This window comes from Rattus rattus, chromosome 11, assembly GCF_011064425.1.
Source record: "Rattus rattus isolate New Zealand chromosome 11, Rrattus_CSIRO_v1, whole genome shotgun sequence".
NCBI lineage: Eukaryota > Metazoa > Chordata > Mammalia > Rodentia > Muridae > Rattus > Rattus rattus.
Window position 1 is genome coordinate 61,163,554 of NC_046164.1, and position 14,978 is coordinate 61,178,531.

At 41.7% G+C, this 14,978-nt stretch overlaps 1 protein-coding gene across 10 annotated transcripts in view; it reads left to right on the forward strand.

Annotated features, from left to right (window-relative positions):
* The window catches only part of Ldb2 (LIM domain binding 2), a 324,996-nt gene that overhangs the window by 160,020 nt on the left and 149,998 nt on the right, over positions 1 to 14,978 (forward strand). The gene's annotated exons all lie outside the window — the stretch shown is intronic.

Here is a 14,978-nt window from a genome sequence, read left to right on the forward strand (position 1 = left end):
GTCAGACTGAACACTGGAAATGGCTCATTTGAAGCGCACAGGCAAATTGGCACTGCTCGAATGTTATCTAAGTTTGCGTGTAGAGCACTGCGCTTTGAGGCGTGTGGGACTCCACAGGTCAGTGTATAATGATATACGTCTTTCCTGATGACATTTGTCACCATGTACTTTTCTACCCAAGATTTCTGAAAATCAATCACTCATTTTTCTTTAAACTTTTTTTTTAGCTGAAGCAAAATGGGATGTTTGATTCTGCTGTCCAACTCCACAGCCATTCCTGACCTTGACATGTTTTGAAAGAAAAATTAAAAAGAAAAGAAAATCGATTTGTCTAAAATAACTTAGTAATCTAAGGAATTAATTTTGCATAATTTATGCTCAACATTGCATATATATATGTATATATATGTGTGTATGTATGCAGATAAAAATAAAGGCAATGGAGAAGATTACATTGAATAAAAGACAATAATTTACCCTTGAAACCATCAGGAAACAAATTTAGCTTTTTACTGAAAAAACTGCCACAAACACTTGTCTTAACTAGTGGTGCTTAGAAAGCTGATTAAAATCTGGGATTTATTTTATATTATTTCCACTTCTATTGGTCATTTCATGGAATATTGTAACTACAGGGAGTTTTCTTCTCCCTAAAAGGTGAGAGAACAAAATTGGAATTGTATTTCACTATTATGCGTAGTTACCTGACACATGTAAGCAATGGGAAAAGACTAGTGTATGTGTGTACATAGGGACAGGGGCACATGGGTTATATGTGTGTCTGATGTGTATGTGACTTTCAGCACATTCATACAAGGATTTACATATACAGGTCAATGGACAACTTTGAGGAGTTGGTTCTTGCCATGTACCTGTCACAAGATACAGGTCTATTTCTTCCAGTGTATTGGATCCACAACGATACCTGAACCATGAGCTTCTAGGTGAGATGGGTCACTGTACATGCTTCCCACACCTCCATAGGAACACCCAGAGTCACATGAACATGTATGATACCATATCCAGATTTTTCACTAGCTTTCCTGGGATGCAGACTTGGGTCATTAGGCTTTATGCAAGTCTTGTCAGCTGCTGAGTCATCGCCTTAGCCCCTAGTTGATGAATTGTAGTTTCTTCTGTCTCTCAAATCAAGTACACTTGTGTCACAGAGAACAAAGAAATTGATGTTGCAAATATTTTGCTTAAAGACACCTCTGCTTTGTCTTATCTTAGAGTATTTGCAGTTTACTGAAATTAAGAAGACAGAAACTGTGGTCAGTAAGGGTAGACTGAAGTTCCGTTCCAGACTTGTGAGTGAAACAATGACTGGAACAATGATTGGAACAGTCGCAGGATCTTTCCTATTTGAGGCATTGCTTTGTCTCTGTCTGGTTCAAGAACACTAAGACTTACAGTGACACTTTGATTTTTTAAGTTTTTAAAATTATCTTACTGGATTATTACTGTTCTCTCCATTTTATTTCTCACCCAGACATCTGTTGCTCATTATAAAATAAACCATCATTTGCTCAAAGAAGAATTCCTTAATCTCTCCCAAGTCTTGGGTAGATATTTCTTCTTTTTTCATAGGAAGAATGCTTTTCCTAGCCACCCATGTGCTCAACACTAGCCTGTGGATAGAGGCTGGAGAGATCACATCTGCACAGCAGCATACATGAATATATAAGGCAAAGAACCATGACCCTAACTCCCTAAGTTTAATCTCATTGGGCTGCTATTATGAAATGCCATAGTCCCAGTGGCTTATCTACAGTGGACACTTTCCTTCCATATTTCTAGAGTCTGGGAAACCCAATATCCAAGAGTCCTCCCTTACGCCTTTCATGAAGGAGTCCAGTCATTGAGGGCTGACTCCCTCATCTACTGCCACTGCTTTAGAAGTAAATATTTCAATATATGAATTGTCCCTAGGAACAAAACTGTCTGCCCATGGCACCATATCTCAGTTCAAATGACAGGAAGATATGCCCTGTTCCACTCTCACTGAAAATAGGCAAAGTCGGATGCCATCCATGTAGGATTCTCACACAGGAGAGTTTGAGGAATTGTGCATACTGACTGTGTCTTCTGTGCAGAGGTACAAAGAGTACACACTCTTCTTAGTGGCCACAACTTTGTAAATGATACATGACGACATTTATAAGCTATGAGAGGAACAGACGCAATTATTATTTCATAACACAAATCATCTTTAAAACATAATAGAAGTGAGTATCTTGAATATGTCAAACACTATAATACAAGCAGGTAAAATGGCCTCTTAAGTCATTGGTCTTCATGCAGGCATTAACTTATCGATGGTACATCAACAGGATTTCCTGCAATCAAAGATTTTTCAGGAAAAAATAGGACCTTCAGGAATATAAAATTTAGGTGCCTCAGGAATATTTTTATTTCCTACCTTCTCACCTCCCTATTTCATTGGAACACATTTTGAGAATCCTGCAAATTTGAGGCAGCTTTGACAGAGAACCTACCAAGCAGGCACTGTTGTCTACTCGCTGGATATGACTACATCACTGACCTTGAGAGTCGACAAAAACACCAAAGCCCAAGCTATAATGTGTAAATCGTACCCATGATCCCGTCTTTAATGCAAAGTAGTCATGTTATGTGGTAGTTGTGTAGAAGAGTAGGTGGAATTGGAATGGGAAAAATGGAAAGTGTATATGGCTCACTTTTAAGTAGTAAGTTTGTAGGCAATATAGACCAACACATTATCAATAAAAATAATAAGCGATAATGTCTATGATTAAACTCTTTTTCCAAAGAATACAAATAAGAACATAACCATCTGGATTGACTATAGTTTTGGTAGCAAGAGAAAGAAAATAACCTGGTTAATTTAAACAAAAGGAAAACTATTGGGAAGTTGTGGTGGACTTCTGTAACTAGTAAGATAAAAGAAGAAAAAAGTTCAAATGGACCACTGTTTTCTTCAGTTTTGGTGGCCAGAGGGAGAAGGAACACAATGACAGGATAGAAAGAGACCTTTTAGGCACCAAAGCTGGAGTGAGTGAATTCTGTCTCTTTTCCGTCTTGATGACTGCCCAGAGTTCAGACGCCAGGGAAACCTTGTCTGCCTGATGAAGCTAGGTGACTTGACTAGAGAGTAGAGGAGCACTGATTCGGGGTCTGAGGCATCCATTCTCAAGAACAAAGTCCTGATTTAAAAGGATGGTCACAGAGTACACAGAAATCACCCACTACACTAACATAGTAGCTTTTTAATAAGTTGGTTACTGATTATAAATTATACATCCACACAGTCTGTGCACTTGGTACTTACAAATGAGTCACAATAGTGACGATAATGCGTGGACCATAAACTGTCAGGCATTCACTTTGTGTACGGGAAAAATTAGCTTCATAAAAGTTAAATATGTTTCTGCACATTGGCAAAAATATAATTATGGGAATAACTCTAAAGCCTTTAAATATGATCATGTGCTGAGGAAGCCTATGGTCAGAGTTATTAAAACTCTCGCCTAAGGCCACAGTCAGTGAGTGGTAGAGAGAGCTGCTTTATTCTAAAGCTCTTTTCCCACATCCATTTGCTCTCTGCACATTTGATGACCATTGAAAGAGAGTTGGCATAACCTTGGGTTGGCTGGGAGGCTTTCTGCCCACTTGAACCAAATGTGAGGCCCTTCCCTTCCTTCCTATCTGTGTATGGTTCCTTCTACCTGGAATGTTCTATCCAGCTCCTTCCATAGCTGGCTGTCAGGATGCTATCTGCATACTAATTTTTTTTTTCTTTTGAAGAGGAATCTGTCCTCTAACCTGTCAGAGTGGATGTTTCGGGTCTTCTCTCCACTGGACCCCTTTCTTCAGACTTTATCAGGGGAGTTCTTTCCTCCTGAGGGAACCCTGTTTTCCCAATTTCACAAAGCGGCTTCCTCCTGCCCTCATTAGCCATTGAAATGGTCTTTTCTGTGATACCCTTTTCCCTCTGTCCTTGCATTTACCACCTTCTGTACTGCAGAGAGCTAGGACTGCACATACACAGATGTTGAATAAGTAGGATTATATAGAAACACTTGGGAAGGACGAAGACCCCAGTGTGGGTGATGGGAAACGTTTCCTGTAGCACACTGGATGTTGTGCTTGGCCCTAGTTTCTCAAATGAGTCGAGGTTGGCAGAATGGGACCTGAGCTCCTGGGCCCAGAGGATGGAAAGGACAATGCACTGTGCAATCCGGGACTGAGGCAGTGCCTCGTGGCTTTGGAGGAGAGATGGGGCATAGGGCAGGTCACAATGGGGTCTCAGAAGCTGGGGTGAGGAATGACTTTCCGGCAGTTTCTAGTCTTCCTCTTTGGCTGTGTATCTGTCCATAGCTGGCAGGACAGTGTCAGGCTAATTGAGCCACATACAGAATAAAATAGCGTGTGGAGCTCAGCCTTTGTTCCCAACTCCCTTGACTGTGGAAGGGGGAGGGGTGATGCGCCCAGCACATTCTGCAGAGGAGATGCAGCTGGGCAAAGCCTTGGTTCCGGCCTCTTTTGCTTCAGTTGTTTGTTTCTTCCTGACCCCTGATATCATCCTGAAGGGTAAATGAAGGAGAGGGCCAGGCAGGACTTCACAATGCTGTTGAAAAGCATGCATGGGGAGGACTTCAGGAGAGACTCAGGTTGTCTTGGTAAACAGAATCATAAGAACATGTTTCTGGATTTTTTTTCATGTCATTTTCCTTGTCATGAATCCTTTTTAGGATTTATATTGATAACTAAAAGATATTTTCACAGGCCACAGTTTGGTCCCAGATTATCTCAAACCAAGCTGGAGTTACGCATCTGCAATGCAGAGATTCGACGTTCCAGGTCATTTCTCCCTTGGGTCTTCTCCATCAGGGCTTTTCCAAGGAAGCTCTTGTCTCCTGAAGGAACTGGTCTTTGTTTCCTGGTCTTCCCAGCCTACTGCCAGGGTTCTAGAATTTTAAGAATTATGGACCGTGTGAGCTATAAATTCTCCCTTTTGTGGCAGAACTGATGTGCTGAGACAGGGCTGGTGCAAACAGTAGCAGCCACCGCCATGCAGGAGGAACTGCAATAGCAGTAGCCATAGCAACGGCCATTGTGTTAGCAGTGGTCACAGTGATAGTGTTAGGCCAGCTCTGTCAGTGCTCACTGTGCCTGGCAACATTCTAGTCACTTTACTTATATTGTCTTCTACTCTATCACATCCTCTGTTATAGCAGCCGTAGCCCCTCCTACAGAAACGGGAACTGTGGCACAGAGGACGCGGACAGCATTACCAAGATTAGTTGGCAGGTTCAACCTGGCCCAAAGAGGGACATCGTAAACCAGGCACTGAGCTTTTGCTTCCCCAAGGTTGTGGATCAGATTCGATGGAGTAGTGGTTTAAGTGAGAAATGTCCCCTGTAGGCTCGGTCATTTGCACTCTTCATTTCCAGTTGATTGTGCTGTTTGGGGAGGTTTAAGAAGTGTGACCTTGCAGGAAAATGTATGTCTCTAGAGTAAGCTTTGAGAGCTGAAGGCCTCATTATACTTTTAGTTCATTTTCTCCTGCTTCACGTATGTGGCTAATGATATACTCTCTTGACTTCTGCCTCTCCACTATCCCTGATGCTTGTTGCAATCCTTCCAAGACATGACAGACTCTTATCCCTCTGGAAGCATAAGGCCAAAGCAGCTCTCTTTTTGTAATAAGTTGTCACGATGAGGATGCTTCAACACAGTAACCAGTGCACAAGGCAATGCCTTACTTCGCTTCGTATTTGCTGTGTGTCTCTACGAGGTTGCTTTGCTCCTCTGTTTCTTCAAATACAAAATGGGCAGAACTCCTGGGGTTCTGTTCGTAGTGCACTGGATGCCCTCTATTACTCGGTGTCTGGCACTGAGCCTTGTGCGGAGTGGTGCTCTCCCTGCCCTGATGCTGTCATCATCTTTCCTCGCCATTTCCAGAAGGAACCCACTACCACACTGATGCTCAAGGGTACCCAAAGTTGCGTGTCTGGCAGGTAGACCTCGGGCACTCTACCCACTCTTTCTTTCAACCCACCTTACCTTAATTCAGGAAGAGAGTTGGGAGATGAGACCGGTCAACTAACCAACACCACGAGGTTACCCATTGAGCCTTTAGGTCACAGGATCATAACCTGTAAGTTGAAGGAACCTTCTGTGAGGATCAGCTAAGACCATTGGCAAACACAGACACTTACATTATGATTCATAACAGTAGGAAAATTACAGTTACCACAACATGAGAAACTGTACTAAGGGGTCATTGCATTAGGAAAATCAGAAACTGGAGTTGGGGATTTAGCTCAGTGGTAGAGCGCTTGCCTAGCAAGCGCAAGGCCCTAGGTTCGGTCCCCAGCTCCGAAAAAAAGAAAAAAAAATCAGAAACTACTGCTTTAAGTCTTTGTGGTGAGGGCTGAAGCAGCCTTTAAGGACTCTGGTAAAATCAGAATGACTACTGAGCAAAATACAGTTTGACCTTTGCTTATCAGATAATCTGAGGGACAAAAGGGACCGAAACCGGAAGCACCCTGTCATACTCCTATGTTGTTTGGCGTCCCATCTCAGGCACTTTGTGTGACATAGCCTTGGATCGTCACTTAACCTTTCTCTGCTTCAGGGATCTCAGCGTCTAAATGGAAGTAATAAAAGCGTGTCCCTCCCAGGACCCTTGTGAGTAACAAAGGAGTTAATATGTGTAAAAATATACTAAGTGCAAAATGAGAGCTATTTATATCAGTCAGATTCAACGTAGGCTGTGGGCTTCTCATTTATGTCTCCCTTTCCTTGTGTTAGCTGATGAGAACATTTATTCTATCAATTCAGTAGGGGGCTTTAACTTGTTTTATGAAGTCATTACCTAAACTGTTTTCATATCCAAAGTAGCCCGGGAGGGGTCAGGAGTGATGGTGCATAGGCACAGACCAATGAGATTATGTTTTCCCTTTAGTCTCCTCACACTGTGTATTTAAAGGGGACACTGGGAGGAAGACACCATGAATACCACTGCATAGCAAGCTGTCATTGGATCTGTGTAACTGATCCCACTCCAGTTCAAGCCTCTCTATACAGATCCAATGCAATTGAACATTTATTAGTGATGTGGGTATCCCTTTGAAAATCAACTGGAAGTATCCGAGGAGGAAACCAAGCAGTATTTGTTTCCCAGTCGAACTGTGTTTACCTATGTATTTTATACATGGGTGATTGTTTTTTAAAAGATGTCTGAAATGTCTCAGGATAATGTCATATTCTTATATGGCAAGCATGTGTATCTAGGATGCAACACAAAAACCCTGTGTATTGGAGATTACCTTAAAAAATCACCTTTATAGAATTAGAGGCTTCTGAATGAAAATGGGAAGTAGACCGTACACTAAATTTGACACATGAAATACAGGGCAGTTCTAAGATGTGTGAGACAAGCTTGCATTAATAATTACAGCTCATAGCTTACCTGAAATATAAGTTTCATTGGTAACTTTGTATTTTACTTGGTCAAACCTGAAGACCCCACAATCCATGTGCACCATAGTGGATGCAGCATCGAGCCGATGGAAAACAGTGGGCATCATGGGAATTGTAGTTTCTCTCCCAACTTACCCCAGAGTGGAAAGATATGAATGAATAAGATGCTGAACCCTTCTTGGGGCAACTCGTTTTTGGCATTTTCTCCTTTTTCCTCTTCTATTTTTTATTTTCATGGGTTAGAGTCATTGCTTAGTTCTTTTATATTTCTACATCCTCCATATACCTATCTCTTCATCTCTAATACCATATCTGGGAACATATCTATTCACATAACTGATGTTGATAATGAGCTATCATAGAACTAATAATGCAACAAAAGTAAAAATGATATTGACATACAGAACTTATTTTAGAGACAGACTCAAAGCAGTCCATCCTCTCCCCACAAACTAGAAAGAGATGCTTATTACTGACAATATCATCAGGGAATGAATTCTGTAACAATTTATTACACAATTAGTTCAGTGATGATGCTTATCAGTTCCTGATGGTTTGATCTTTTTAACATAGATCAAAATGATCCATGGCAGGATGTTTTATTTCAAATATACTCATATTGTCACCAGAACACACTGCGATATAGTTGGGGGGCTTTAGATTAAGTGGTATCCACCTAGAGTGATAGCCAGAGATCATCATTTTCTGACAGTGTTGTTTAGTCCTGCTCTTGACCTGTTCTCTTCCCAGACGGTCATTCCTTCCTCTACTGGTTATTTGAACAAACCAGCCATTGTTCCATAGGGTTTTCCTGGGTTTTTGTCTTTTCATTGCATTGAGTTGGGATTTTTTTATTCTATATAATTTTACTCTTGATGAGAAGGTGAAGATGTTTATTACATGAGAAATAAACATTGCCTGGGAACCACAAAAGAAAATAATGTTTGCATTTGTAGAAATTAAAAAAATCTCCTGTACAGCAAATAAAATACATGAATCATAAATATGAAGTAGATAAACGAAATGAAAACAAACAAACTGAAAAGAGATACTTTTAATATACCTCACAAAGCAAATTTATTCAATTTACAAAGATGACACTGAAGAAAAAAAAGGACAAGGACAAAAATTGATCAACCCGACACAGTAAAGGAGGAGGAACATAAAAGACAGCTCAGAGAGGAATGCAAATGACCAGTAAAGATATGAAAAACGTTCAACCTCATAATGAGCGAGATGCAAATCAGATCCAATAAGAAGAAACTTACCAGACTGATAGATTAAATGTTTGCTGATGACAGCTAGTATGGGGAGTTGGGATGTGAATGTGACACTGTTTTGTTTTATGATTTATTTTTAGTTTTTATGTTGTTCATATTCTCTTGACCTAATTATTCTACTCCTGGGAATTTTCTTCTCCAATGTGATCCTCAAGAGATAAAGATGTTTTGAGTTCAAGAATGTTCAATGAAGTATTTGTAATCACAACAAAACTTGAAAACATCCCATCAACAGGAAGTTGAGTAAATTAAAAAAAAATCAACTGTATGTGCAGTTCAGTTGGATGGAAACAGTGGCAAAATGGGTTTGCCTGGACTAAGGCAGATAGTCTCAAAGACAATGCTATTAACTGTCAAAAGTAAATTCCCAAGAGTCAACAGTGAATAAATTATGATTAATTTGCTTAAACGGGATAAACGAATGCATGTGTGCTGGCACACACACACACACACACACACACACACACACACACACTTCTTTTTCCTTCTTTTCTTTTAACTGAACCTTAAGCAGCCTGCTCTGCTCAAGCAACTTTGTAGGGACAGCCTTTGTATATTAGTTACTTTGTTCATTGATGCAAGGAAGTATTTAACAAATCAGCTTAAGGATGGGGAGGGCTTCATTTTGGTTTACAGCCTAAGTGTGCGTTCTACATAGTGAGGAGGTCACAGAGTAGAAGCTTGAGACAGCCAATCACATTACGCCCACAGTCAGAAACCACAGAGACTAAGGAAATGGCTGCCTTGCAATTCTTTTCTTCTTTTTATTCAGTTAGGGCGAGTCTTCCCACCTCTTATCTAATCTAGAAAATGCCTCACAGATAGCACTGTAGACTTGTCTCAAGTTTCCTCTGGAGTCCAACAATTGGTTAACTAACATAAACTATGCCACAGTGTAACGATAAACCAATTTCTATAATATTGTATCATTTTAATTTTGATTATTTGCCAATGCTGGAGTCCATCTTGTTTTTATTCATTTATTCTGTAGTTTCTGTCATTTTTGCATACCACAATGTCAACCTAATAAAGACAGGAACCTTCTCTTACCCTCTGCACTTGCCCCAACACTGGCACAGACAATCCGAACATTTCCCTTTGGAAGTAATGGAGTCGAGGATAGGAAGAGAGGTGTGAGTAGAGGGAAAGCAAGTATAAAGACTAACAACAAGAATGGGGTTGTGGATAATAGGGGCACTGTTTGTGGTGCTGAAGAGGTGGCTCTGAAGTTAGGAGCAGTAGCTGCTCTTGGGAGGGCCTGGGTTCCGTTCCCAGCCCCCACATGGCTCACCACCAACTGTAGCTCAAGTGTCATAGGATCCTCCACATGTACCAGACATACATGTGATGCATATATTTGGATACAGGTAAAATTACTCATACAAACATACATGTTTAAAGCTTTTTACTTAAGCAATAATTTAAACTTTTCATTTTGTTTAGTTTAGCACCACAATTACTAGTTTCATCATGAAATGCAGGGTTCTGAGTGGCCCCATCTAAAATGAACATCAAGTGAGGCTCTTCATGGCTCGGGGGCTCCAAGCCATTTACCAGTAGCTTACCATAAATGAATCCCATCACTTACCGAAGTCACTGGCTGTTAGTGCCTAACATTGGTTTGTAGGCCACATACCTCAGAGCTATGATTTGGGGAGCTGGCTGCTGATGGCCACTCAGCCATTGTTCAAGCTGGTCCCACTGTCTTTGCAGCCTCCACACCCACCTTGTCACCTATCTCTCTGGTTCTGATATTTAGTACTCAGCCCAGACATTCCTGATCAGAGTGTAATTTTATCAAAACTCCCACAGCTGGAGTCTAGCACCAAATCAAGCCCCGCTTCCCTTTGTATATGACCTGCAAGCCAGAAAAGAATTCTACATTTTTGATTGATGCATGAAGTTTCATACTGTACAAAAGTTTTATGAAACTCCAATGTCCATCAATGAAATTTCGTTGGAGATAGAGACACACCCTCTCGTTCACGGATTGCTGCTTACTCTCCACTAGGGCACACACAAGAGAGTCTTCACAGAGACTTTATAGCCTACAAAAGGCAAACCATTTCATATTCGATCTTTATAGAAAAAGGTGAGAAGCCCTAAGTTAATCCAGTCCGGTCAGATGGTTCCCATACTAAAATACATTCTGGTGTATTTTGAATCACAGTGGACTTCCGTATCCTTTCCTTTGGCCTTGTCTCATAAAGCTTTCCATTTTGAAAGGTTCTGCTAAGTTTTTTCTTGCTAAATCTGATGTCCTTTCATCTCCTACCCCAGCATATCAGGAGTCCGGTTACCCTCCAGGATCCATGCAAAGAAGTTGGTAGAGTGTAGGGAGGTGAAGATGTTAAAGCTAAGAACCACTACACCATACAATGCATCCATCCCTGTCCCCAAACATGAACTCATCATTTCCTGTAAATGCATGTTTTCTTTGTGTAAGACATGGGTTCCAATGCTGATACAAACAAAATGTAGAGTAGTTCCAGGAGCAACCTGACATGTTTTCCCTTCTTGCCCCGAGATAAAGAAGGGCGAGGAAGGGGGAGGGGGATTACAAACTTGCCTACTTCCACACACTGAAAATAAAGCATTCAGCCCATAGACTTGTAGGTTACATGTTGTGGCCACTCTCGGCCGGACACAGCATTTCACCCCGTTCAACACAAGTTGGTAACCTCAGTGCCAGTGAGCAGCCCGGGGGCTGGGGCATTGATGACAGCTTCTACCTTATCCTACTGTAAAGCTGTAGAACTTAGCTGAGCACCTACACTGCAAATGTCCCTGTTGGGTACGATTCAGTCCACACCTTTGGGATAACTACTTAGGAGATGTGAATGAATTCTCGACCCTGATAGTTGGCTTGTGAACAGTATTTTGCGGATAAATTGTCATTTAAAAAATTTTTAAATTCATTTAAGTACACTGTTGCTGTCTTCAGACACACCAGAAGAGGGCATTGGATCCCATTACAGATGGTTGTGAACCCCCATGTGGTTGATGGGAATTGGACTCAAAACCTCTGGAAGAGCAGTCAGTGCTCTTAACCACTGAGCCATCTCTCCAGGCCAACACCACTGTGTGCGTGCCTGTGCATGTGTGCAATGCACGCATGGATTTTCACCCTTCCCTTTGATTAAAAAAAAAAAAAAAACAGAAGAGAGGGCTTCTGCTCACTTATTACCCCTTTTGCCATCTTTCCTCTCTTTTCTCTCTCTCTCTCTCTCTTTTCTCTCTCTCTCTCTCTCTCTCCCCTCTCTCTCTCTCCATCCCTCTAGAACACTGACCCATACCAGCTGGAGCCAGAATATTTGCTGAAAAAAAAAAAAAAGCTAAAGGTATGATATGAAGGTGTGCCTGGCATTCTTGTTCATTGTTGTGAAGGCCGTCCCCTCAAAGAAGGCACAGCTGACTAGCAGAGGCAGCCACATTCTGTACATCCTGGGAAATCTGCCTGACTTTCATAGCTTAGAGATTTTTAGCAAGGGGCAGGCTTCAGGGTCGAGAAGTTTAAAAAAAAAAAAAAAAACTGAATGGAAAGCAATGAGAAAGCTAATTCCATGTGGCCATGTTCAATGCTCTCTGTGCCTCAGTGTGCTGATTGGCCATGTGTGTAACTAGTATAGTCATGTGTAATATAAAGTTTCATCCAGTTATAGACCACACACAAGAAAAATAACAACAGCAGCAGCAAACAGTGTCTCCTTAAGATCGCACACCTAGTGACACTATACCCATGCTAGCGTGTGTGAGCCCTTGGCTGTTCACAGTGATGATATCCTCCACACCTCATACCTCAGACAGCATCTCTGTCATTAAATTTCTGAGGTTTGAATCTGGCCTCCAGGTTAGTATGGATCTGAAGTTTTGATGCAGCCAATGCCCTAAGGATAGTGCCAGATAATTGGTACAGGATGTTTGCTGGAGTACGGTGATGATTCTGATGCTCTATCAATGCGAGAAGCGCATGACTTCTTGTGTGAGGCTGAATGGGGAAAACAAGAATTTGTTGTGCCTAATTTTCTTATTTGTCTTTTCACATTTCCATTCATTCATTCATTCATTCATTCATTCACTCATTCTATTTACTTATTGTAACTCGTAGACATATCCCTTCTTTTATAGGTGTTAAAGGTGTCACACATACAGCCTGAGAACCACAGAACCTCCAGAGCCTTCTCTCATGATCCGAAAATGCCCTTAGCATAGCTTCAATTTTTAAGCTGTATTTGCACATCTTTATAGTGTTAGTATCTTTGGCATTTTGTTCCAGCATCTCCCAAACTCAAAGCATGAGTGTCATTCTTGCTCTAGGGACTGGGTAGCTCACATCACAAAGGCACAAACCTGTCAGAAGATTTCAGGATAGCAAAACCTGCCTGGATCCCCCGCTCTGCGCCCCAAGATGCTCAGGTACTAAAGTTCTTGAGTTCTTGATTCATACATATAAAGAGCTTTGATTCCAATTTTATTATTCTCTGGGACTTAATCCTCAAGTCTCAGGACATGGTGGCCTCACTTCCAATATCCTGCCTGAAGCCAAGCCAAGACCCCTGAAACTCATTTTATTTACTTGCTTTTTATGAGAATTACAGGGGGGTCTAGCTCAGATAATTATCTAATTCTCACTCTAAAAATAACGGGGCCATGTATTGAGAGTAAACATTTTCATGATGTCTCCCAGCCACTGGAAAATAAGAGTTAATGGGGGGAGGGTCACAGTGGAGGAACGCATTGCGATAGCTAGGTTTTGACGACAGGCATGAGTCTCATTTGTGTGTGTATGTGCATGCATGTGTCTGATTCTGCATGGGTCACTCGTGTATCCTAAGATATGCAAAGAGGCATCAGCAGCATCAGCAACTCAGCTCAGATTAAACCTGCCTCCTGGGCTGAATAGTTTCCGAATCTCCAACCACTGAACAAATCACCAAGACAAACCACTGCACACGATACATCTGCCTTCCTGGATGACTCTCTTTCCTCATTAACCTGCCAGAGGGAACAGAAAAATCCAAACGGAAGAAGTTTTTGTTTTGGTTGATGTTTTTACTTCCTACCTCAATGATGCAGACTTTTACCAAAATAGAGGGGTGGGAGAGGAGTGGTCTTTCCTTCTACAACAAGAGGAAAAAGTTATGAGACTCATAAATATCGCATGCGCACGGCGGTTGGCACCTACGTATTTCCAGGAAAGATTGGAAAACTCGTTTACTGCTGCTGTCTGATTTCAGGCTAGATATAACCCTAAGGGTGAGGTCATATCTAACACTTTATTATTATGTTTTATCAAGAAACTTGGTAACAAAGCACTAACTATAATTATTTTTAAGGTCTCAGGAATCTATGGAAGATGGTGTTATGCTTTCTAGCCTGAATAGGGTCAGTTTCCCTGTCTCCCCTCCTCCGTCCAGATAGCCAACTACATATTCAGCTCTAGTTTCATATCTTTAAGCTTTCCAGATGCTCCTTCCTCAGGAAGATTTCCTTCGCTCATGTATTATACATGTTCATGTCTCCTGTGACGAATCTGAATATGGAACCTCCCCGCCACATCTATGAAGCCTCCACACCACAACTCGGAGAATGCCTCTGTTGCTAGGCACTCAGCACAATGCATATCAGAGGGAAAGCCTGGTCCTCAACTTTGTATAACCAGCATCAGCCCTGCATCAGGATGCAAACAAAAGTCAGGACAAAAAGCATCTGCTCCTAGGATCATTGAAGCAGAGAGGGAGAAATCAAGTCCTTTGTTGTCCGCTCCCGAACCCCTTTTAGGAATCATCTTTGTGGGAAGAATATGGGTCAAGTTGTTTCATTTGCCTTTTAGAGGGAGAAAATGGTAAAGAGCTGAGAGTCACTTTGGTTCCCAGAAGGAGACCAGAGACCAAAGCTGCTAAATGGGACCCAGGTGGCCCAGGGAGATGGATTTCTCACACTCTGGGGAGAGCTCACTCCTGGAATTAGACACTACGTTGTTACTCTGCCCAGAAAGGGATGTTTGCTTGTTGATGTATCTCAGTGCTGTGTCCTTCTCTGCCTGGGTTCTAGCCCTGTAATAGTGCCCGCCACTCCTCCACCTCTCCACCTCATGACTTACATCATATAGATGCCCCTAGGTCAGATCTCCAGGTCCTCATTCACACCCTAGCCCCTTTTCCTTAGGAGCAGAGGCTTTTGTATTTCTATGCATGTCCATTTTGCAAAGCCGCTCCACTTCATGTT